Source organism: Nerophis lumbriciformis, linkage group LG25 (genome assembly GCF_033978685.3).
Source record: "Nerophis lumbriciformis linkage group LG25, RoL_Nlum_v2.1, whole genome shotgun sequence".
NCBI lineage: Eukaryota > Metazoa > Chordata > Actinopteri > Syngnathiformes > Syngnathidae > Nerophis > Nerophis lumbriciformis.
The window spans coordinates 28,419,303-28,446,852 of record NC_084572.2 but is presented as its reverse complement, the minus strand read 5'-3'; the positions used below and the strand labels follow the sequence as shown (position 1 = coordinate 28,446,852).

Below are 27,550 nucleotides of genomic sequence, written 5' to 3'. Positions count from 1 at the left end.
AACTGACGTGGGTTTAGCTGGGCTAAATTTAGAAGAGCTCCTCCACCAGGTCCTGATAAGGACGTGTTTGCCGTGTTCACCACCACCAGTTGAACAACAACCACGTCCAACAAAAGTCTCTGTTATCTGCCTTGTTTGTTCAACCTTGCCACTCATTAGCGGACCCCCTCGGGCTCTCTGATAGCACACAGTGGGGGGGAGGGGGAGGGGGGGCCAATACGCTGACCCTGTGTGCCCGCACGCTGCCAACAGAGGCCCGTGTGTTCGGCGGATTGCGTCACGCCGCGGCTAACGAGTTAGAGCCGGCAGCACTAATGCAATTATGCGACGTCAACCCTCCGCGACTCTCCGGAGTCGGGGGCGCGGAAGAGGATGGGATTGGATGTGACAATTGTTCGGCTATTTGTACACGGCAGAAAAGGGAAACAACTGCAGACGCAGAGTAATTCAAGATGTCTGTCCGAGGCCGCATGATGACTAATGCTTACATCAGAAGACAACACAAGCAGCATGCCTCAGAGCACCACAGATCAGAGGAGACCGGCTGAAGGATCAAGTATGATCCAAGGACAGAAGGAGCTGCAGGCAAGGACAGTGGAGAGAGGAAAAACCTCATATCTGTTCTGTCTGCAGTAGAATAATCATGCCATATACAGTATATGATCTTTGACGAGCACTTTTGCAGTAGATTTTGGAAAAACAGCAGCACGTTGCCATCATGGAGAGAATATTATTTTAGCTTTTTTTGCAATAGATTCTTGAAAACAGCTAACAATTATTGTCATATAGAGGATCTTTGACCAGCATTTTTGCAGTAGATTCATAAAAACATCTCCTATTGAGGATCTTTGACTGGGCTTGTTGCAATAGATTCATAAAAACATCTCCTATTGAGGGTATTTGACCAGCGTTTTTGCAGTAGATTCATAAAAACATCTCCTGTTGAGGGTATTTGACTAGTGTTTTTGCAGTAGAGTCATAAAAACATCTCCTATTGAGGGTATTTGACCAGCGTTTTTGCAGTAGATTAAAAAAAACATCTCCTATTGAGGGTATTTGACCAGCGTTTTTGCAGTAAATCCATAAAAACATCTCCTATTGAAGGTATTTGACTAGCGTTGTTGCAATAGATTCATAAAAACATCTCCTATTGAGGGTATTTGACTAGCGTTTTTGCGGTAGATTCCTAAAAACATCCCCTATTGAGGGTATTTGACTAGCGTTTTTGCAGTAAATCCATAAAAACATCTCCTATCGAGGTTATTTGACTAGCGTTTTTGCAGTATTTTCACAAAAACATCTCCTATTGAGGGTATTTGACCAGCGTTTTTGCAGTAAATCCATAAAAACATCTCCTATTGAGGTTATTTGACTAGCGTTTTTGCAGTAGGTTCATAAAAACATCTCCTATTGAGGGTATTTGACTAGCGTTTTTGCAGTAAATCCATAAAAACATCTCCTATTGAGGGTATTTGACCAGCGTTTTTGCAGTAGATCCATAAAAATATCTCCTATTGAGGGTATTTGACTAGTGTTTTTGCAATAGATTCATAAAAACATCTCCTATTGAGGGTATTTGACTAGCGTTTTTGCAGTAGATTCATAAAAACATCTCCTATTGAGGTTATTTGACTAGTGTTTTTGCAGTAGATTCATAAAAACATCTCCTATTGAGGGTATTTGACTAGTGTTTTTGCAGTAAATCCATAAAAACATCTCCTATTGAGGGTATTTGACTTGTGTTTTTGCAATAGATTCATAAAAACATCTCCTATTGAGGGTATTTGACTAGCGTTTTTGCAGTAGATTCACAAAAACATCTCTTATTGAGGGTATTTGACTAGCGTTTTTGCAGTAAATCCATTAAAACCTCTCCTATTGAGGTTATTTGACTAGCGTTTTTGCAGTAAATCCATAAAACATCTCCCATTGAGGTTATTTGACTAGCGTTTTTGCAGTAGATTCATAAAAACATCTCCTATTGAGGGTATTTGACTAGTGTTTTTGCAGTAGATTCATAAAAACATCTCCTATTGAGGGTATTTGACTAGTGTTTTTGCAGTAGATTCACAAAAACATCTTCTATTGAGGGTATTTGACTAGCGTTTTTGCAGTAAATTCATAAAAACATCTCCTTTTGAGGGTATTTGACCAGCGTTTTTGCAGTAGATCCATAAAAACAGTAAATAATTCCTGTCGTATAAAGGATCTTTGACTCGCGTTATCGCAGTAGTTCCTTGAAAACAGCAGTGCGCTTCGGTCCTATGAGGATTTGAAATTAGCGTTTTTACAGTCAATTATAAACAACAGTAGATAATTCTGGTAATACACAGGATCTTTAACTAGAATTGTTTGCAGTATATTTAGGGGAAAAAAGCAGGAAATTACCATATTTTTCGGACTATAAGTCGCAGTTTTTTCATAGTTTGACCGGGCTTCAGTGTGGCTTATATGTTTTTTTCCTTCTTTATTATGCATTTTTGGCAGGTGCGAATTATACGCCGGTGCGATTTATACTCCGAAAAATACGGTAATGTCATATGCATTAGAGGAGCTTTTTTAATTTTTTTTAAGATTGATCCTTAAAAACCGCACAGCATTCCTTGACTATAAAGGATCTTTGACTAGCGTTTTTGCAGTAGATCTTAAAAACAGCAGGGAGCTTTTGTCCTATGAGGATCTGAAATCAATGTTTTTACAGTAAATTCTAAACAACAGTAGAGATTTCTGGTAATATACAGGATCTTTAACTAGAGTTGTTTGCAGTATATTTAGGAAAAAAAGCAGGAAATTGATGTCATATACAGTAGAGGAGCTTTTTTTTTTAACATTTTTACAATAGATTCTTAAAAATAGCACATCATTCCTTGCCTATAAAGGATCTTTGACTAGCACTTTTGCAGTAGATTTGATAAAACAGCAGCACGTTGCCACCATGGAGAGAATATTATTTTAGCTTTTTTTGCAGTAGATTCTTGAAAACAGCTGACAATTATTGTCATATAAAGGATCTTTGACTGGGCTTGTTGCAATAGATTCATAAAAACATCTCCTATTGAGGGTATTTGACTAGCCTTGTTGCAATAGATTTATAAAAACATCTCCTATTGAGGGTATTTGACTAGCCTTGTTGCAATAGATTTATAAAAACATCTCCTATTGAGGGTATTTGACTTGCGTTGTTGCAATAGATTTATAAAAACATCTCCTATTGAGGGTATTTGACTAGCGTTTTTGCAGTAGAGTCATAAAAACATCTCCTATTGAGTGTATTTGACTAGTGTTTTTGCAATAGATTCATAAAAACATCTCCTATTGAGGGTATTTGACTAGCGTTTTTGCAGTAGATTCATAAAAACATCTCCTATTGAGGGTATTTGACTAGTGTTTTTGCAGTAGAGTTATAAAAACATCTCCTATTGAGGGTATTTGACTAGCGTTTTTGCAGTAGAGTCATAAAAACATATCCTATTGAGGGTATTTGACTAGTGTTTTTGCAATAGATTCATAAAAACATCTCCTATTGAGGGTATTTGACTAGTGTTTTTGCAGTAGATTCATAAAAACATCTCCTATTGAGGGTATTTGACTAGTGTTTTTGCAGTAGATTCATAAAAACATCTCCTATTGAGGATATTTGACTAGTGTTTTTGCAGTAGATCCATAAAAACAGTAGATAATTCCTGTCGTATAAAGGATCTTTGACCTGCGTTATCGCAGTAGTTCCTTAAAAACAGCAGTGCGCTTCGGTCCTGTGAGGATTTGAAATTAGCGTTTTTACAGTCGATTCTAAACAACAGTAGAGAATTCTGGTAATATACAAGATTTTTAACCAGAATTTTTTGCAGTATATTTAGGGAAAAAAAGCAGGAAATTAATGTCGTATACAGTAGAGGAGCTTTTTTTTTTTTTTTTTTACAATAGATCCTTAAAAACTGCACAGCATTCCTTGACTATAAAGGACCTTTGACTAGCGCAGGGAATTCCTATCACATTTACAATCTTTCACTCCGTATTATCAGTAGATTCTGAAGAACAGCACCATATAGAGGATCTTTGACTAGGGTTTTTTGCAGTACATGCTTAAAAAACTACAGAGTATTACAGGAGAGAGTACTATTTCCGACAAGGTTCTTTGTCTTTTTTGAAAACTATTTTGATATTTGTGACTACCACTTGTCAAAGTGAACGTTTTTTTTGAGTACTTTGCTATTGAGGAAATCGAGTAGTTTGTTCCAACAAGAACTGGCATCACTTTTGCACTTCCAGCTCAGATCTTCCGTCAATCATCGCTTCCGTTTGCCAGGAAACAATCCTTCTCCTGAAGAACTTTGGTCGTTTGAGACGACGCAGACATAAACAACATATTCCCAATAACAGTTTGTCACTGGAAGCGTGGCTAAAAGCCAGCGCCTATCAGCCAGCGGGCCCGACGCCCGCATAGTCCGGATTCCGCAGGTACCGGCGTTAAGTGTCGGGCACGGAGATAAGAGCAACTTGATTAGCAGGGCCTGCTATATTTACTGCTGTTAGATAAGAGCCACTTACCCTCTAAGGTTGTCTAGGGCAGTGGGTCTCAAACTGTGGCGTGTGTACCACTAGTGTCCCGCGGTCTCCATCTAGTGGTACACCAATGAACCACTTGATGAAAGGACAGTGTTATATTTTCCCATCTTCAAAAACAGTGTTACTATTCAAACGGTGTGTAACGTTACAGAGCTTTTGTTGAGCGTGGAAAGGAGAGACCGTGAAATTCCTAACAACTGCAACACATTCTGGTGAAATAGACAATTTTGGATCAGTGTTTTTACAGTAGATTTTTTAAAATAGCATGAGAATACTTGCCATAAAGAGGATATTTGACTTGCATTTTTCCCCCCATTTCTCTTACATTTAAGAACTGTTACTGGCATTTTTTGCATTTTCAAATCGACAATTTCTGACCAGTGTTATTTTTTTTTCACTCGCATTTTGCAGTAAATTTTGAAAAACAGCAACATACAGAATTTCTTTAACTAGGGTTTTTCCAGTAGATTCCTAAAAACAGCAACGGATTCTTATGAAATAGATAATTTTGGATCAGTGTTTTTACAGTAGATTTTTAAAAACAGCATGAGAATACTTGCCATAAAGAGGATATTTGAGTTGCGTTTTTCCCCCCCACTAGATTATTAAAAATACAAGTACATTTCTCTTACATTTAAGAACTGTTACTTGCATGTTTTGCAGTGTATTCTGAAAAACAGCAACATATAGAGGATCTTTGACTGGGGTTTTTAGAATAGATTTTTTAAAATAGCAACACCGACAATTTCTGACCAGTGTTGTTGCAGTACTGTAGAATCTTTAAAAAATTAACAGAATTCCTGTCACATTTAGGATTGTTCACTGGCATTTTTGAGGTACATTTAGAAAAACAGCAACATATAGAGGATCTTTGACTAGGGTTTTCACAATAGATTCTTAAAAAATAGCAATGCATTTGTGTCAAATGGACAGTTTTCGATCAGTGTTTCTGAAGTAGATTTTTTTTAAAAAGGTAGAGAATTCCAGTGTTTTATTTTCCCATCTTCAAAAACAGTGTTACTATTCAAACTGTGTGTAACGTTACAGTAGCCAAACATGTTAAATATACTCTACCTTGTTTTTAATGAATACTTAGGCCCACTACGCTACCATAGTGGTATTTGGGGTTTTCTGAGGTGGTACTTGGTGAAAAAGGATTGAGAATTTCTGGCCGAGGGCAAGAGGAAAACATAAAAAATAATTTATCTGCCAGTATCACACATTAATGTCATATAGAGTAGAGGAGCTTTTTTAACATTTTTACAATAGATCGTTAAAAATAGCACAGCATTCCTTGACTATAAAGGATCTTTGACATGCGTTTTTGCAGTAGATCTTTAAAAACAGCAGTGCGCTTCTGTCGTATAGGATCTTTTTTAGTGATTTTGTGTTCGTGTCATATAGAGGATCTTTGACTGGGGTTTTTGCAACACATTCTTAAAAATAGCAAAGCATTTGTGGCATATTGAGAATTTTTGATCAGTGTTTTTTATTTACAGTTTATTTTGAATTACTCATACATTTTTGCACTTTCATTGGAATTTTGGCAGTAGAGTCTGAAAAACAGCAACATGTAGAGGATCTTTGACTAGAGGTTTTTGCAATAGATTCTTAAAAACAGCAAGGGAATATACCTGTCATATATAGGATCTTTGACTTGCGTTTATTTTTGGCAGCAGATTCTTAAAAACATGAGTACAATTCCAGTGTTTTATTTTCTCATCTTCAAAAACAGTGTTACTATTCAAACTGTGTGTAACGTTACAGTAGCCAAACATGTTAAATATATTCTCTACCTTGTTTTTAATGAATACTTAGGCCTACTATGCTACTATGGTGGTACTTGGTGAAGAAAGATTGAACATTTCTGGTCTAGGGCAAGAAGATAACATCAAAAATAATTTATCTGCCAGTATCACACATTAATGTCATATAGAGTAGAGAAGCTTTTTTAAATTTTTTACAATAGATCTTTAAAAACAACACAGCATTCCTTGACTATAAAGGATCTTTGACTAGCGTTTTTGCAGTAGATCCTTAAAAAAAAGCAGGGCACTTCTGTCGTATAGGATCTTTTTTAGTGATTTTGTGTTTGTGTCATATAGAGCAGTGGTCCCCAACCACCGGGCCACGGATCGATTGGTACCGGGCCGCACAAGAAATTAAAAAAATACTTCTTTTTTTTAATTTTTGTATTCTTATTTTTAAATTCCTAAATTATATATCAATATAGATCAATACAGTCTGCAGGAATACAGTCCGCAAGCACACATGATTGTATTTTTTTATGACAAAAAAAATAAAAAATAAAAAAATTAATTGGCCGTGGGACAAATTTTCAAGCGTTGACCGGTCCGCAGTTACAAAATTGTTGGGACCACTGATATAGAGGACCTTTGACTGGGGTTTTTGCAACACATTCTTAAAAATAGCAAAGCATTTGTGTCATATTGAGAATTTTTGATCAGTGTTTTTTTTTTTTTACAGTATATTTTAAATTACTCTGACATTTTTGCACTTTCACTGGAATTTTGGCAGTAGAGTCTGAAAAACAGCAACATATAGATGATCTTTGATTAGGGTTTTTACAATAGATTCTTAAAAACAGCAAGGGATTATACCTGTCAGATTCTTAAAAACATACCGTATTTTTCGGAGTATAAGTCACTCCGGAGTATAAATCGCACCGGCCAAAAATGCATAACAAAGAAAGAAAAAAACATATATAAGTCGCACTGGAGTATAAGTCGCATTTTTGGGGGAAATTTATCTGATAAAAGCCAACACCAAGAATAGACATTTGAAAGGCAATTTAAAATAAATAAAGAATAGTGAACAACAGGCTGAATAAGTGTACGTTATATGAGGCATAAATAACCAACTGAGAAGGTGCCTGGTATGTTAACGTAACATATTATGGTAAGAGTCATTCAAATAACTATAACATATAGAACATGCTATACATTTACCAAACAATCTGTCACTCCTAATCGCTAAATCCCATGAAATCGTATACGTCTAGTCTCTTACGTGAATGAGCTAAATAATATTATTTGATATTTTACGGTTCTGAGTTAATAATTTCACACATAAGTCGCTCCTGAGTATAAGTCGCACCCCCGGCCAAACTATGAAAAAAACTGCGACTTATAGTCCGAAAAATACTGTAAGTACAATTCCAGTGTTTTATTTTCCCATCTTCAAAAACAGTGTTACTGTTCAAACTGTGTGTAACGTTACAGTAGCCAAACATGTTAAATATACTCTACCTTGTTTTTAATGAATACTTAGGCCTACTACGCTACTATGGTGGTACTTTTTTTTTTTTTTTTTTTTTATGAGGTGGTTCTTGGTGAAAAAAGACTGAGAATTTCTGGTCTAGGGCAAGAGGAAAACATCAAAAATAATTGATCTGCCAGTATCACACATTAATGTCATATAGAGTAGAGGAGCTTTTTTTAAATTTTTACAATAGATCCTTAAAAATAGCACAGCATTCCTTGACTATAAAGGATCTTTGACTCGTGTTTTTGCAGTAGATCCTTAAAAACAGCAGTGCGCTTCTGTCGTATAGGATCTTTTTTTAGTGTGTTTGTGTCATATAGAGCAGTGGTTCTCAACCTTTTTTCAGTGATGTACCCCCTGTGATTTTTTTTTAATTCAAGTACCCCCTAATCAGAGCAAGGCATTTTTGGTTGAAAAAAAGAGATAAAGAAGTAAAATACAGCACTATGTCATCAGTTTCTGATTTATTAAATTGTATAACAGTGCAAAATATTGCTCATTTGTAGTGGTCTTTCTTGAACTGTTTGGAAAAAAAGATAGTTTTTTATTTATATTTATAAAGGATTTTTGAATTGTTGCTATTTTTAGAATATTTAAAAATAAATCTCACGTACCTCTTGGCATACCTTCAAGTACCTCCAGGGGTACGCGTACCCCCATTTGAGAACCACTGATATAGAGGACCTTTGACTGGGGTTTTTGCAATACATTCTTAAAAATGGCAAAGCATTTGTGGCATATTGACAATTTTTGATCAGTGTTTTTTTTTTTAACAGTATATTTTGAATTACTCTTACATTTTTGCACTTTCACTGGAATTTTGGCAATAGAGTCTGAAAAACAGCAACATATAGATGATCTTTGACTAGGGTTTTTGCAATACATTCTTAAAAACAGCAAGGGATTATACCTGTCATATATAGGATCTTTGACTTGCGTTTATTTTTGGCAGCAGATTCTTAAAAACATACCGTATTTTTCGGAGTATAAGTCACTCCGGAGTATAAGTCGCACCGGCCAAAAATGCATTATAAAGAAAGAAAAAAACATATATAAGTCGCACTGCAGTATAAGTCGCATTCTTTGGGGAAATGTATTTGATAAAACCCAACACCAAGAATAGACATTTGAAAGGCAATTTAAAATAAATAAAGAATAGTGAACAACAGGCTGAATAAGTGTACGTTATATGAGGCATAAATAACCAACTGAGAACGTGCCTGGTATGTTAATGTAACATATTATGGTAAGAGTCATTCAAATAACTATAACATATAGAACATGCTATACTAGGGATGTCCAAATATCGGATCGGCCGCCGATATTTGCCAAAAAATGCATATCGGCAAGCCATGGGAAAATGCCGATCCAGATCCAGTTTAAAAAAAAACTCCGGTCCGTGTTTTCCAACGCACCGATTTAAATAATACATTCCATTTTTCTGCTGCTCCCTAATTTCCTTTCTGCATTTTCAACACATCCACAGGTCTGTGGATTCTCACGCAGTTGCTTTTAGCTGCTGGCATTACACGACAGGCTCTTCTCACTCCTTCTTCTGTCTCCTTCTCACAGACAGCAAGCGCACCTTCTTACACACGTCACATACTGTCACGTCATACGTCACATACGTATTCGTCCTCCCCGAGCAGAGAGGTAGCAGCATGGCTAACGTTAGCTGTGATGCTAGCGCAGCCGCTAAGGTGCGCGCCTGTGCAATTGCGCACTGCTCAAGCGTCCTCTGCGCACGGCAAATCTATGCCACGCACAAAATCAAATAAAAAAAATAAGCGCATAACAATTTTCAACACACGGACACGACAGAAAAACAGTTTTCGTCATCATTGTTCAAATATTGTAACGTCTGTCGAGACGCTTATCTCCATTCGGTGCCACACGTCCACACCATCAAAATGCCGAGGCAAAAATTTCCAGATCAACACCGTATGAAAAAAAATTGTGATTTTTTTTGTTGTTGTGATTTTCTTCTCTACATGAAAATTTAAAAGTAGCATTTATTAATGCAGTATGAAGAAGAATGTTTTAATGTAGACACATAGAATCATCATACTGCTGTGATTATATGCATCAAGTGTTCATTCAAGGCTAAGGCAAAATATCCACATATATATGGTGTATCGTGACATGGCCTTAAAATATCGCAATATTAAAAAAAGGCCATATCGCCCAGCCCTAGTTCAATGATGCCATTTCTGTTTGTCATGTATAATTTTGTCTATTTTGTGTTTATCCTTGAATAAACAGGTCAGTTTCTTGTTACCAACCATTGTGTATTATTCAAACTCCCCTAATTCAGCTGGCTAGTTGTTAGCAAGAGTACTAAGACCCTTTTCAACATGAGTCTGACAACCAAGTAGGCTAAATAACTTTAAACTTTAATACATGCTCGGATAGGCCAGTATCGGTCAGTATCAGTATCGGATCGGAAGTGCAAAAACAATATCGGTATCGGATCAGAAGTGCAAAAACCTGGATGGGGACATCCCTATGCTATACGTTTACCAAACAATCTGTCACTCCTGATCGCTAAATCCCATGAAATCTTCTATGTCTAGTCTCTTACGTGAATGAACTAAATAATATTTGATATTTTACGGTAATGTGTTAATAATTTCACACATAAGTCGCTCCTGAGTATAAGTCGCAAACTATGAAAAAAACTGACTTACAGTCCGAAAAATACGGTAAGTACAATTCCAGTGTTTTATTTTCCCATCTTCAAAAACAGTGTTACTGTTCAAACTGTGTGTAACATTACAGTAGCCAAACATGTTAAATATACTCTACCTTGTTTGTAATGAATACTTAGGCCTACTACGCTACTATGGTGGTACTTGTTTTTTATGAGGTGGTACTTGGTGAAAAAAGATTGAGAATTTCTGGTCTAGGGCAAGAGGAAAACATCCAAAATAATTGATCTGCCAGTATCACACATTCCCACAAGCAAGAGTTGTCAAAGTCTGTACACAAATTAGACAACGAGGAACGAGGAAGCACAGCTCCTAAGCGTTCGACTCTTTGCACAACCATGCACAAAGATGCGCTTGCAAGGTGAGGGGAAGGAAGTTTGCACGGAGGCAAAGCCCGGTTCAGTGCGATGCGAACACACCAACAGTGGGAACCAACCCTCCGAGCGAGCGCCCAAGCGGGGGGTCAAGGCGACATTCCTCCACACCTACAGGACAAATGGATGATGAGTTGAGCTTTTGTTGAGCGGGGAAAGGAGAGACCGTGAAAAGCTCTTGCAACCGGAGACGTGTCGCATAGGACAGAGGGCAGTCGGGATTCAGAAGTCCGTGGCCACAATGTATCCCAGTGGGCATCCCGCAGTTGTTTATGGGACCACCGTAAAAGCTGTGGCCTAAGTGTTTATTGAGCTGAGGCGATAATGATAACAAGAGAGAGGCTGGGACTCATGTTTTCCATTAGAATAATGAAAAGTGACCACGTGGTCTTTTACAGGGCTGGGCGATAACACAACATCAATATACATCCCAATAAATATCAATAAAAAATGCAATCGATAAAACGTTCAATATTTTTTTTCTTCTTGTTCGTCGGACAAAAGCGGAAGTTGCAAAGCAAGGTTGGTTGCACGAACAAAGGCACTCGCTCGAGGGTAACCGAGCAACGCAGGAAGTGGGAGTGACACGCTAACAGCCAATCAGGTAACAGTAACAATTATCAAGATTGGTTGCGCCGTCTTGTTGTCTGGCGGTTGATTATTTGCATGGACTGAGAAGAGAAAGTAAAAATGAAGAAATTGTGGATAAAAGAGGAAAAGTCACCTGGACAGTATGACAGTTTTTTTTCAATCAATCAATGTTTATTTATATAGCCCTAAATCACAAGTGTCTCAAAGGGCTGCACAAGCCACAACAACATCCTCCGTTCAGATCCCACATCAGGGCAAGAAAAAACTCAACCCAGTGGGATGTCAATGAGAAACCTTGGAGAGGACCGCAGATGTGGGTGGCCCCCCCCCACCCCTCTAGGGGAGACCGGTGCAATGGACATCGAGTGGGTCTAGCATAATATTGTGAGAGTCCAGTCCATAGTGGATCTAACATAATAGTGAGAGTCCAGTCCATAGTGGATCTAAAGTAATAGTGAGAGTCCAGTCCATAGTGGGGCCAGCAGGAGACCATCCCGAGCGGAGACAGGTCAGCAGCGCAGAGATGATTTTTGGATTTATTCAGGACCGTAGTCAGACCAATGTGGTCTGTAAATGATGCAAGGCGCTCGTCCCCACCAAGACCGCTAATACCACACCACCTTAGCCGCACTTACCCTTTAGAGCACAGCCGTAACTTTTCTGGCACTAAACCTGCAGAAAATAGTTCTTCTCAGGTTTTTCCGTGTTTACATTTTCACACTTTACACTATTTTCTTACACTTTATTAAGCATTTCTTACATATTCCTTATTTTTGCACCTTCATTTTAAGAAGTTATTGTTGAGTGTTCAATATGATTTTACAATTGTGTTTATATTGTTTTCCATGCTTGTGTTGATATTTCCTGTCTGCCTTGATAACTGAGGGGACAATAATCCGAGGAAGTTACATTTGAATAGACTAAAAAACAGTTTTTACCCAAGAGCCACAGTAGCATTAAACAGGCTTGAGTGAGCACAATGTGTCCGTCATGTCCTCATGTGTCATGTGTTTTTATTTTCTCAGACTATAATGTGCAATAATGTTATATGTATATATGTATATATATATATGCATGGACACGCTGGGAAGACTATCTCTCCCGGCTGGCCTGGGAACGCCTCGGGATCCCCCGGGAGGAGCTGGACGAAGTGGCTGGGGAGAGGGAAGTCTTGGCTTCCCTGCTTAAGCTGCTGCCCCCGCGACCCGACCTCGGATAAGCGGAAGAAGATGGATGGATGGATGGATGGATGGCATATGTATGGATATGTGCATGTGTGTGAATATATACACATATATAGATACATATCTTCTTTTTTTAATCTTTTTTTACTATTTATATTACTAAATTATTGTGTATGCACCTTAGGGGATCTGCACCAATTTTGTTGTTCTTTGAACCTGTTCACTGTAATAATGACAATAAAACTCAATTCTATTATATTCTATTTGAAATAAAAACATTTGCAGAGATTTTTCTCCTGCTCCTTATTTTTGATAAGTCATAAAAAATATCAATGATTATCGATCTTGACCGATATGAAACACTTACAGTGATACAGTTTTCAGCCATATTGCACAACAAAGCAGCAACAGAACCAATGTTGTAACAGCAGGTAGAAGAAACTGCTCAGTCAGCATTAATGACAACACCACTTCGACACCAACAGCCGATTGGCAACATTAGGGCGAGATAACAATACACATTACGAACACTCATCATACAGTACTTTGTCGGCAGCAACTGCCATCTTGTGGAGTTAATTACAAATATACCAAGAGGTTGCCTACAGCCAATGTGATGTAGACCTAAATGTGATAACTTATTACACATAAGTTATCATTCATTTTTCTTTATATAACTAGGTATGAAACTCATTGAGATTACAATCTCTTTTGATAGAGTGACCTGGCCAATAGGGCGGCAAAAACAGGTTTCATAAATAAATAGTTAAACAAAAACAGGAGCAGTCATATACTACAGATAAAAGTAAAAATTACTTACAACATAAACATAGAAAACACTCAACAGGTAAAAAATAAAATGTTTCAATTAAAACAATTGAAAAACAAGTACAATGCCCAATAGAAACAGCTTCTCAATCCTTTAAAATGGGCTGAAATTCCCCCAAAGTGTTCAGTTCAGGTAGCCTTTGATCCTTTTGTAATTCATTCCGTAACCACAGAGCAGCAAATCTGAAGCTTTTTTGTTACTGAGACTTGTGTTGGCTCTAGGAACCAACGCGCCAAGGATGTCCGATGACTTTAAACTGTAGTGACCGGATGCTCTACACATAAAATAACATAAATAAGGGGTTTTTTTTTTTATAAAAAAAAAAAAACATCCTTCGAGAAAAACTGTGAACTGCCAGGATGGCCAGTTTGCTTTTGCATACAAAGTGCAATGGTGGACAAGGTTGCCACAACTAGTAATAAAATGCAAGGCAGTTATATATGGTATCCAGTTTTTTCAAATAAATGTCAGGTGCATTCATAAAAAGTAGAGATATCCGATAATATCGGACTGCCGATATTATCGGCCGAAAAATGCTTTAAAGTGTAATATCGGAAATTATCGGTATCGGTTTCAAAAAGTAAAATTTATGACTTTTTAAAACGCCGCTGTACGGAGTGGTACACGGACGTAGGGAGAAGTACAGAGCGCCAATAAACATTAAAGGCACTGCCTTTGCGTGCCGGCCCAATCACATAATATCTACGGCTTTTTACACACACGGGTGAATGCAAAGCATACTTGGTCAACAGCCATACAGGTCACACTGAGGGTGGCCGTATAAACAACTATAACACTGTTACAAATATGCGGCACACTGTGAACCCACACCAAACAAGAATGACAAACACATTTCGGGAGAACATCCACACCGTAACACAACATAAACACAACAGAACAAATACCCAGAACCCCTTGCATCACTAACTCTTCTGGGACGCTACAATATACACCTCCCGATACCCCCTACTCCCCCCCACCTCAACCCCGCCCCCCCAACTCAACTTTCTCATGCTCTCTTAGGGAGAGCAGGTTCCAAATTCCAAGCTGCTGTTTTGAGGCATGTTAAAAAAAAATAATGCACTTTGTGACTTCAATAATAAATATGGCAGTGCCATGTTGGCATTTTTTTCCATAACTTGAGTTGATTTATTTTGGAAAACCTTGTTACATTGTTTAATGCATCCAGCAGGGCATCACAACAAAATTAGGCACTATAATGTGTTAATTCCACGACTGTATATATCGGTATCGGTTGATATCGGAATCGGTAATTAAGAGTTGGACAATATCGGAATATCGGATATCGACAAAAAAGCCATTATCGGACATCTCTAATAAAAAGCAAATCTCCATAATCCAGCAAAGGCATAAAGGTGGTCAGAATCAAGCATTTCCTAAAACAGAAAGAAAGAAAAAAGAAAAAATCCAATTTAATTTTAAGTTTGGCCACCAATTTTTTCTATAAGTGATTTAAAAGTCAAGTACTTATATGTCGTGACCTTTTCAAGTTCAACTTCACGAGCAGTTGATATTTTGACAATATTCAATGGCAGTCGTTTGCCATTTGAAAATAAAATCACCTTAGATTTCTCTGCATTTAGCGCTAGTCTCAGCTGAGTCGGCTGGGACTGAACAACATCAAAAGCAGACTGCAAGAACTCAAAGGTTTACATAGATAGAAAACAACAACGGACCTTTCAACCTTTTTAAAACTTGAATATAGATTTGGCGTGCATGAACATACTAAACAAGTATTAGTAGCATTATTACATTTCTATGAAACGCAAGGAGTAACCCTAATGTGTATGTCACTTTAAGAAAAATAAACGTGACATATGCAATTGTTTTATTTGACTGTCAAGCGTGAAATTGTGTTTCTCCGCTCACTAAAATAAGTAGTGTCGTGCCGGTATTGGATCATCGATCTAAATGGAAGCAAGAAAACGGAACGCTTCTGAACTGTGGGATCATTTTGATCCTTAAGTACCAGATAACATAGCAAAAAATACATTAGTTAACTAATTGTATTTGCAGGTCAAACGTTATCCAGCCAGTGGCACCATTATGAAACACCAGCACAGTGTCAATGCAGCCTGTGAGTGGGCCACACGCTCACTCATTTGCCCATCACTCCCTATAGGAGACTCTGCAATTAAATATACAGGCAATAATTACAGTGTAATGTTAACACAAGCTTCAAAAGAAAACGGTACGGTTCCAAATATATTTTTATGGCCCATGACGACATCACAAACATTTGGTATAAATAAAATGATATACATCATACGGATTAAAAAGAAACATAATTTTAATGTAATTTTTTCTTTATCACTACTTTTGTGTAACCTCAACAAACGAGCTCTTATACACCATAAAACCTTTCAGTCGTGCAAATTGCAATCAAAGCTTTTTTTTCGTATTTGAAATGTCTCTGCCCATAAACCTGACTCCTGTGTTGTCTTACTAATTAGTTACTGATTGACTCCAACCCAGAAGCCTGGCTATTGTTTGCCACGTTTAACCCAAAAGGATGACCCCCCCCTCAAACCCCCCTAGACAACAAGGTGCAGGTGCCACATTCCGTCAAGATGAACTCTTACCGTCATAAAACCCCCAAAAAGACGCTTTTTTTTAGGAAAGATGAGCCGCGATCCACCCAGGTGTCTTTTGTGTTCTGTTTCAAAATGTTAACTTCCCCAGTCTTCTTCCAGAGACTCCCCTCCTGGCCGGCCCGTATTCCGACATGCGCCTAAAGCCTGGGAAGCACTGGGACCACAGGAGAAAGTCATGAGCGAGCGAGCGAGCGAGCGAGCGAGAGAGAGAGAGAGAGAGAGAGAGAGGGAGAGAGTTCCCTGTTTGGATGATCAGATCTGCTATTTACAGACTGAGGCATGCTGGTCTATGACACTGGAAAGTTACCCTCCACTGCAGTGTGGACGGGCGGGAGGGGGAGCTAAATGACAGAACTGACTATCTCTATTTTATCAGTTTATATTTTGTTTTAATACATACAGTACATATACAAAGCTGACTTGCAGGCAGAACGCAGTCAGAATTTTTTTTTTTAATAGTCAGAAGTAGGGATGAGCTAAGGCTGGGCTATATATTGAATATACTCGATATATCGTGGGTTTGTCTCTGTGCAATGTAGAAAATGACTATTTTGTGAGAATTCGAGTTAGGGCTGGGCGATATGGTCTTTTATTAATATCTCGATATTTTTAGGCCATGTCACGATACACAATATATCTCTCGATATTTTGCCTTAGCCTTGAATGAACACTTGATGCATATAATCACAGCAGTAAGATGATTCTATGTGTCTACAAATTATTGTTAATGCTGCATTAATATATGCTCATTTTAAACTTTCATTCAGAGAGGGAAATCACAACTAAGTCAATTTAGCAAAACCGTATTTATTAAACAGTTATTAAGCAGTGGCACAAACATTCATCTCATTCAAAACAGAAAGTGCAAGATTGTCAGAGACATTTTAACACAAGCTATTAGCATACCTGCCAACTTTTGAAATCAGAAAAACCTAGTAGCCAGGGTCCAGGGGCCGCAGGCCCCGGTAGGTCCAGGACAAAGTCCTGGTGGGGGGTTCAGGCTTCGCCCCCCGACGCAAAATGATTATTAGCATTCAGACAGGTTAAAATGATGCTAAAATCATCACTTTTCTATCAGTCACAGTGACTTTTCAAAACAAAAATATTACAGCAAAAATCATATGGGTTGATTGACATGTTTATTCTGTAAGCTAAAATCAATAGTTTGAAATTATTTTTGACAGTTAATGCCAGTTATCCTGTCAACCTTTCACAAGACTTCAATTTGTTAATTGAAAGTATAAACAGTATAAACACTTTTTACAGCAAACAAATGGTAAAACAGTACTAAACAATTCCATTAAAAAAAAAATTGGTGTCATTATTAACTTTCTGTCCAAGCTTGTATAATCTACTGCCTTGTTCAATTGTATAAAATATTCTGTGCCTAAAATTCCCATTTCTATCACAATTATCATACTGTAAACATGGTAAGCTAACTTCATTAAAATTAATAGTCCTGTCAATAGCATGGAATTACAATTCAAATGTAGTTTTTTTGTAAGCCTTTCAAAATAATTCAAAATATGAAAAATTTATGAAAATTAATTTAAGCCATCAGACACTTGAAAAGTGGCACATCACATCTCTAATGTAATCATTTTAACTTTTCAACAGAAATAGCACTGCAAAAATATTAAGGACATACTTCTGTATTTTGGTAGTTATGATGTCAACATTTAACAAGATTTCTTCAACTTGGACTTGAAAGCATAAATAGTATAAACACTTTTAACAGTATAACAGTACTAAACAATTCCAATTGATAACATTGGTGTCATTACCTTTTTGTGGCTAAAATCCGAAAAACGTTCAAAGTTTTCCACTTGTATCGCTAGCAACGGCATTAGACTTGTGTTTTTTTGTCCCAACGTGGTCTTTTACATGCTAATTCCTCCGTGTCCGATCGAAAAATCTTGTCTGCACAAGGTGCAATTCGCGTAGTTTTCACCCTTTTTGGAACGGATAATTATTCCCGGATAGGCTTTTGAATATTCTTCACGGAATGACTGCAGTTTTCTTTTCGGTTTAAGACTCGTTTGCGATTTTTCTCCGGCTGATTCCATGATCGTTCGCTCGTTTGGAAACAATGGCAACAGGTGCCTCGTGCTTGGCAGCGGTGCTATAAATAGCCTCGCGCATTTAAAAAAAATATTTTTTTTTAATTAATGAAAAACCGTATTTTTTAATCACGGCAACCGTAACCCGGAATAGGTTGATGAAAACCGTACTAATTACGGGAAAACCGGAGTAGTTGGCAGGTATGTATTAGTGCACTTTTGTGCATGATGTCACTAAGATGACATATCAAAACAACACTAAATTAAAGTGCATTTTTTGTACAGAACGCCACTACAATAGTTTAAAACCCACTACAATAGTTTAAAACAAATAAAGTGCACTTTTGTGCATGATGTCACTCAAGATATTTCAATAAGTCCATCCATCCATCCATTTGCTACCGCTTATTGCCTTTTGGGGTCACGGGGGGCGCTGGAGCCTATCTCAGCAACAATCGGGCGGAAGGCGAGGTACACCCTGGACAAGTCGCCACCTCATCGCAGGGCCAACACAGATAGATAGACAACATTCCCACTCATATCCACACGCTAGGGCCAAAGTGTCAAATAAAAATTAGCTGCATAATAGGAAATCAAATAGTGTATGTCCTTCGCTATGGGGTAGGTTCCTGCGGACGATATCTCCTTCTGTTGTTGACTATTTAAAAAAAAAAAAAAAAAAAAGCTTTATAATAATAAATACATTTAAATGCTTTAAAATGTAATATCGGAAATTATCGGTATCGGTTTCAAAAAGTAAAATGTATAACTTTTTAAAACGCCGCTGTACGGAGTGGTACACGGACGTAGGGAGAAGTACAGAGCACCAATAAACCTTAAAGGCACTGCCTTTGCGTGCCAGCCCAATCACATAATATCTACGGCTTATCACACACACAAGTGAATGCAAGCATACTTGGTCAACAGCCATACAGGTCACACCACTGAGGGTGGCCGTATAAACAACTTTGACACTGTTACAAATATGCGCCACACTGTGAACCCACACCAAACAAGAATGACAAACACATTTCGGGAGAACATCCGCACCGTAACACAACATAAACACAACAGAACAAATACCCAGAACCCCTTGCAGCACTAACTCTTCCGGGACGCTACAATATACACCCCCCGCTACCCCTTACCCCCCCGCCCCTCAACCTCCTTATGCTCTCTCAGAGAGAGCATGTCCCAAATTCCAAGCTGCTGTTTTGAGGCATGTTAAAAAAAAAAAGCACTTTGTGACTTCAATAATAAATATGGCAGTGCCATGTTGGCATTTTTCTTCCATAACTGGAGTTGATTTATTTTGAAAAACCTTGTTACATTCTTTAATGCATCCAGCGGGGCATCATAACAAAATTAGGCATAATAATGTGTTAATTCCACGACTGTATATATCGGTATCGGTTGATATCGGAATCGGTAATTAAGAGTTGGACAATATCGGAATATCGGATATCGGCAAAAAAGCCATTATCGGACATCTCTACTTAAAATATCAAAATTTGCATTTCAACTTAAAAATGTGTTTCTTTATTGTTTTCATGCTGCTGGTCCACCCATTACGTCATCTGACCACCTCACACTTTGGAAACCACTGACCATAGGTGCTATTATTCATAAAAAATTATAATAATGATCTATCTGTGACATATTTTTCAGTGATCTATTTTTTTAAATGATCTCTTTTGAGCGGCATACATTTTTATAACGAAAAATATGTTTTACCAGTCCAAAAATATGAAGTGAACAAAAACACTTTTCATTCTGCTGTTGCACGAATGCACGCTCGTGGGTTAATTTCACACAGTAGCCCATGTCGTCAGTGTGAGGCTATGCAGGGGTGTAGGACTCCACATAGGACTGTCAAATTCCTCCCCGGAGATTTTCTTTCACTTTTCTGGCGCTGACACTTTGATCGCCTGTCAGGACGCCCGACTTGGGTCGCCTCACGGCGAGACGAGCCAACGTACGCAAACACGCTCGCTAGCTATTCTTCGCTACAGATGACAACAGCAAATACAAGACTATGGATTTATATTCACCGGGGGTGTCAAACATACGGCCCACGGGCCGAATCAGGCCCGTGAAAAGGTTTTATCCGGCCCACGTGATGAGTTTTCCAAGTATTAAAATGATTTTTTTTTAATTAAAGAAACTGCTGTTCTTAATGTGTCCACTGGATGTCAAAATAGCAATTATGTTAGGACTAGCAAAGTAAAGCCCTCGGAGTGTAAATAAACATTTCAATCAATCAATCAATCAATGTTTATTTATATAGCCCTAAATCACAAGTGTCTCAAAGGGCTGCACAAGCCACAACGACATCCTCGGTACAAAGCCCACATACGGGCAAGGAAAAACTCACCCCAGTGGGACGTCGATGTGAATGACTATGAGAAACCTTGGAGAGGACCGCATATGTGGGTAACCCCCCCCCCCCCCTCTAGGGGAGACCGAATGCAATGGATGTCGAGTGGGTCTGACATAATATTGTGAGAGTCCAGTCCATAGTGGATCCAACATAATAGTAAGAGTCCAGTCCATAGTGGGGTCAGCAGGACACCATCCCGAGCGGAGATGGGTCAGCAGCGCAGAGATGTCCCCAGCCGATGCACAGGTGAGGTTTTATATTTGCAAAATATTTCTGTGTAAATAACTCATTTCACAACATATTTGCAGTCCGGTGCGGCTAATGTATGTAAAAATATATTTTTCTCAAATTGAGTGGGTGCGGCTTGTATAGCGGTGCGATTTATAGTTCCGGAAAATACAGTACTTATTTTTAAAACCTCTGCCTTGTTTTTGTTGAATACTTAGGCCTACTACACTACTGTAATTTAATGTTGCTTCATTACGGTGGTATTTGGAAAGCCAAGTTTTTTCTGAGGTGAAAAAAGTTTGAGAACCACTGCACTACATCATTAATTATACTTTACACAGCACTGCAGTATCCCGTACGGCACAGTCATGCAAAGTTGAAGCTCATGCAAGTCCGTTTTTCTAATGTTTTGTTTGAAAGTGGTGGTGCATTGTTCTGCATCGTGGGCAACAAACGTGAGCCAAGTCATCACTTGACCTCACGTTTTAAAGTGCAAAACATGCCCGCAGCGTGTCGACAGACACGACAAGTGACCATGGCTGGAGCATACAGATCTCTTGCAAGTACTGAAATAACCAAGGTGAGTAACTTTAAAATATACTCTAAGTGAACATTGGCGTTCTTGTTTGTCTGTGTCTCAAATGGTGTCAGGGTGCGTGCGTGTGTGTGTGTGTGAGTGTGTGCGCGCACTGGAGTTACCAGTGTAAGAGAGTGCATTGTTCAAATGTTTCCCCCTCAAAAAAATGTTTTCATATTACCGTATTTTTCGGACTATAAGTCACAGTTTTTTTCATAGTTTGGCCGGGCTCCAGTGCAACTTATATATGTTTTTTTGCTTCTTTATTATGCATTTTCGTCAGGTGCGACTTATACTCCGGTGCGACTTATACTCCGAAAAATACGGTAAGTGCTTTTACAGTAGTAACATTGATAACAAATAGGCACAATTACACACTGAATAAATGTTATTGAAAATTTGTTTTACTTTTACAGCAACTTTTTGAAGAAACTGCACACACATTTTTAAACTGACGGTATCAGTACTATATATCTGTACTCATGGTACACATTTTCTGGACTTTTGTGTGTGTTCATGTGTTAATAAATGTTAATTTCTTTGATAATAAAGTCTCTTTTTTTAATTTAACATTTACCAGTGAGCTGATATTGATAACTGTGTTGTCCAGTTGTTATATCTTGTTTCCTTACACTTTTGAGTAGAGATATCGGCCGAAAAATGCTTTAAAATGTAATATCGGAAATTATCGGTATCGGTTTCAAAAAGTAAAATTTATGACTTTTTAAAACGCCGCTGTACGGAGTGGTACACGGACGTAGGGAGAAGTACAGAGCGCCAATAAACCTTAAAGGCACTGCCTTTGTGTGCCGGCCCAATCACATATTATCTACGGCTTTTACACACACACAAGTGAATGCAATGCATACTTGATCAACAGCCATACAGGTCACACTGAGGGTGGCCGTATAAACAACGTTAACACTGTCACAAATACACGCCACACTGTGAACCCACACCAAACAAGAATGACAAACACATTTCGGGAGAACATCCGCACCGTAACACAACATAAACACAATATAACAAATACCCAGAACCCCTTGCAGCACTAACTCTTCCGGGAAGAGCTGCTGTTTTGAGGCATGTTAAAAAAAATAATGCACTTTGTGACTTCAAAAATAAATATGGCAGTGCCATGTTGGCATTTTTTCTTCCATAACTTGAGTTGATTTATTTTTGGAAAACCTTGTTACATTGTTTAATGCATCCAGCGGGGCGTCACAACAAAATTAGGCATAATAATGTGTTAATTCCACGACTGTATATATCGGTATCGGTTGATATCGGAATCGGTAATTAAGAGTTGGACAATATTGGAATATCGGATATCGGCAAAAAAGCCATTATCGGACATCTCTTATTATTATATATTTTTTCTAAATATAAAACACTTCCTTGTGGTCTACATAACATGTAATGGTGGTTCTTTGGTCAAAATATTGCATGGATTATGTTTTACAGATAATCTTCAAGCCGCTTTCTGACAGTCGCTTCCGGATGAGCCGTTTTGTGGCTCACCTTCGACAGCGTCTTCTCCCCGTCATCTTTGTTGTAGCGGTGTAGCGTGCAAGGACGGGAGTGGAAGAAATGTCAAAAGATGGCGCTAACTGTTTTAATGACATTCTGACTTTACTTAAATCAATAACGGAGCAGCATCTCCTCATCCGGAAACAACAACACCCGAAATGTGTTCTGTGAAAAACCGTTCGACCGGAACTCTAATAACTAAACATCTTTGGGTGAATAATGTAAACTCACTACACCGGTATGTTTTAGCGCTTTCATGGCGAGTTTACTGACAGATATAAGTAAGAACTTTACACTACTTTATATTAGAAATGGCAACGGCGGAGGATGAATGTCCCATAACAAGATAAACAGAGGAAAAAGAAGAAACTCATCGACTACGGTGTCGACACGGACTAGAAAGGCGGACGCGCACAAGTTTTCAGGATTTATGCAGATCTCAAACACAGATCAGCAGGTACTAGAAGGTAAGAAAAGTTGCAAAACAAAACACCAGATAATTTGTCTTACCTTATGCACACACCATAATTAATACTCCTATGTTGAAGCACATCAAACGGCGCAGCCTACACTTATCTCATATGTTTGACTGCCATCTACTGGTCACACTTATCATTACACCATGTACTAAATAAAATTGCTTCGAGGTGGGTAAGCTCAACCAAACGTATTCCTTACATAAGGCGCACTGTAGAGTTTTGAGGGAAAAAAAAAAGATTTTAAGTGCGCCTTATAGTCCGGACAACACGGTAGCGATCATTTTGGTGACAATACAATTACATTTTCATATCGTTATATCCCTAGTTGTAGATTTCATTCCCAAATTTGGAAGCGTTGAAATCGGCATGTAAAATTGCTAATGCTAATCGGTAGCATGTATATGGCATATCCAATATAAATTAGCATCGAGGTAACACATTTTGAAAAGTATAGCCTTATACGTTTGTTTGCCTGCCAAGTGCTTGAGCCCGTGTCAAGTCGGTAGTAATGCCACATGCAATCCAGGTATTGAAATAGAGACTATGGGATGGGATTATTTCCATCCATCCATCTTCTTCCGCTTATCCGAAGTCGGTCGCGGGGGCAGCAGCCTAAGCAGGGAAGCCCAGACTTTCCTCTCCCCAGCCACTTCGTCCAGCTCCTCCCAGGGATCCCGAGGCGTTCCCAGGCCAGCCGGGAGACATAGTCTTCCCAACGTGTCCTGGGTTTTCCCCGTGGCCTCCTACCGGTTGGACGTGTCCTAAACACCTCCCGAGGGAGGCGTTCGGGTGGCATCCTGACCAGATGCCCGAACCACCTCATCTGGCTCCTCTCGATGTGGAGGAGCAGTGGCTTTACTTTGAGCTCCTCCCGGATGACAGAGCTTCTCACCCTATCTCTAAGGGAGAGCCCCGCCACCCGGTGGAGGAAACTCATTTCGGCAGCCTGTACCCGTGATCTTGTCCTTTCGGTCATAACCCAAAGCTCATGACCATAGGTGAGGATGGGAACGTAGATCGACCGGTAAATTGAGAGCTTTGCCTTCCGGCTCAGCTCCTTCTTCACCACAACAGATCGATACAGCGTCCGCATTACTGAAGACGGCGCACCGATCCACCTGTCGATCTCACGATCCACTTTTCCCTCACTCGTGAACAAGACTCCTAGGTACTTGAACTTTTCCAGGCGAGAACCATGGACTCGGACTTGGAGGTGCTGATTCTCATCCCAGTCGCTTCACACTCGGCTGCGAACCGATCCAGTGAGAGCTGAAGATCCTGGCCAGATGAAGCCATCAGGACCACATAATCTGCAGAAAGCAGAGACCTAATCCTGCAGCCACCAAACCGGATCCCCTCAACGCCTTGACTGCGCCTAGAAATTCTGTCCATAAAAGTTATGAACAGAATCGGTGACAAAAGCCAGCCTTGGCGGAGTCCAACCCTCACTGGAAACGTGTCCGACTTACTGCCAGCAATGCGGACCAAGCTCTGACACTGATCGTACAGGGAGCGGACAGCCACAATCAGACAGTCCGATACCCCATACTCTCTGAGCACTCCCCACAGGACCTCCCGAGGGACACGGTCGAATGCCTTCTCCAAGTCCACAAAGCACATGTAGACTGGTTGGGCAAACTCCCATGCACCCTCAAGGACCCTGCCAAGAGTGTAGAGCTGGTCCACAGTTCCACTTCCAGGACGAAAACCACACTGCTCCTCCTGAATCCGAGGTTCGACTATCCGGCGTAGCCTCCTCTCCAGTACACCTGAATAGACCTTACCGGGAAGGCTGAGGAGGGATTATTTCTATTTCCATTATTTCTTATGGGTTTGACAAGGGTGTCATTAGGCGTGTATAATAAACATTGCGTATGCAGTCCATGTCATATCTATCCATGAATACATTTGACGTCCTTATAAAGTAGGTATCAGTTCATTTTACTGCTGGGTAATTCATATGGGGCCGTAAATTTGGACGTGACCACACACAGGCTGAATATACACAAGACAAAAAAAAAAGGGTCAACCGCAAGCACCAAGACCCCTGACTCGCAGCTATTCCCAGAAGGATGATGTAATCTCTGCTATTAGCATGTCATATTTTCAGCACGGACACCTAAAACCAGCCCCAGGCAGCTACTGTGCAACACGCCGTCTGGACCTCAAAATATTTGTCTTATCTGTCACTATATTGAGTAACGGAGGCGCCAAAAATATGCAACACAATTCAATTTATTCTCCCTGTGTTGCAAAATACTCATGCATCAAATTATACTGTGAAATACAGCATGTATTGCTATTTTTGATATTCAAAGTGCATGCAGCGTTATGTTATACCAGTGGTTCTTAAATGGGAGTACGCGTACCCCTGGGGGTACTTCAGGATATGCCAAGGGGTACGTGAGATTTTTTTTAAATATTCTAAAAATAGCAACAATTCACAAATCCTTTATAAATATAAATAAAAACCTATCTTTTTTCCAAATAGTTCAAGAAAGACCACTACAAATGAGCAATATTTTGCACTGTTATACAATTTAATAAATCAGAAACTGATGACATAGTGCTGTATTTTACTTCTTTATCTCTTTTTTTCAACCAAAAATGCTTTGCTCTGATTCGGGGGTACTTGAATTTAAAAAAATTTCACAGGGGGTACATCACTGAAAAAAGGTTGAGAACCACTGTGTTATACGGTATAAAATAATTATAATTATACCTATGTTATTCCGGTGCTAAATGAATACACCTGCAACAAGTGCTTGTACGAGTAATGTCTTATAAATATTGTAGCATCCAGACAGAAGCACTCAGTCTGACGCTCTTTTTAAACTGAACTAAAAACGTCCGCCCTTAACGCGCCTCGTTACACCGCGAGCACCGCGGCGCTGGTCTAGCCGCAACAACAACACAGTACTTCCTCATTATGCACCAATGACCAAGGTTGCCTTCATGGACACCCGGAATTGTGAGCATCAACGCAAGTAAATTGTGTTTTACACGTTTATTGCTACAATAGTAACAATTTGCTGTAGATTTGATTCAACCGTTTGAATGTATTACTTGGTTAATATTTAATTCAGTGTTTCTTAACCATAGGGCCGCAGCGCCCCCAAGCAGCCTGCCAAAAAATATCTGTTTGTCAGCTGTGGTCCATATGGGCCGCAACGGTACTCAGTTGTAATACACTTTTCCCCCACTTGCATACTTGCCAACCTTGAGACCTCCGAATTCGGGAGATGTTATATATAAATAATCCGTTCATGAATGAGTATATCCGTTCGGCCACCGTGTTCATTGGAGAAGTCTGATCTACAAAATGTGCAGGCAGCATACCCCTTCCCCTTTGAGCTGTCCTGGATGAACGGAAATTATTTTTCCCAATCATTTTGGAACTTGCAAGCGTACTACTTCTTCTTACTCGTCGTCGCCATGTCTCTTCTTCGTTCTTCTGCTTCGTCTCTGTTATGTTTTTGGACATTACTACTTGCCGCAGTTTTGAAGCAATGCATGATGGGAATCCGGATGTTGTGTGTCAGTGTATTAACGTGCCGGCTGGAATAAACACATGCTGAGAAATAGCTCCGTGCCTGCCTACTTTATGGGTTATAGATAAACCTATGGATAACGGAGACATATATAATAGTCTCCTTTTCAGGTGAGAGAGGACGCTAAAGTCCACCCAATATTGTTGTCCGGGTGGAAATCGGGAGAAATTCGGGAGAATGGTTGCCCCGGGAGATTTTCGGGAGGGGCACTGAAATTCGAGAGTCTCCCGGGAAAATCGGGAGGGTTGGCAAGTATACCCACTTGTGGCAGTAATGACAATACTAAACAAATAGAAGATGTCTGGAGCTAAAGTCCTAGAGAATTTTCTTAAGGACCAAAAAGGATGACTAAAGTGGTGAAACTGTATTTTTAATTGCACTTAATTTTTATTAACGGTTTGTTTTTTTATTGTTTTTACAACAGTTTTTGTTTTTGTGCGCCTTTTGTTTGAAAATAGACCTGACTAGACCCACTCATCGGGTATAAACACTTTGTAGGGCGCAACGCAACAGATTCAGCTTCGTGGAAGAAGCTACTTCCCAGTTAGACAACACACCAAAGATAGCCCATGCGACACTTATGTCTTGGAAGT

The 27,550-nt window shown here is 39.1% G+C and overlaps 1 protein-coding gene across 15 annotated transcripts in view; it reads right to left on the bottom strand.

Annotated features, from left to right (window-relative positions):
• The window catches only part of LOC133621762 (sorbin and SH3 domain-containing protein 2-like), a 173,278-nt gene that overhangs the window by 101,861 nt on the left and 43,867 nt on the right, over positions 1-27,550 (bottom strand). For 2 of the 15 annotated variants that reach the window (XM_061984098.1, XM_061984109.1), the window contains exon 1: positions 16,141-16,294. The exons of the other annotated variants lie outside the window; for them this stretch is intronic. The gene's annotated coding sequence lies outside the window, so the exon portion shown is untranslated. Of the gene's footprint in view, positions 1-16,140; positions 16,295-27,550 lie in introns of those variants that run through there. 15 annotated transcript variants of the gene reach the window in all.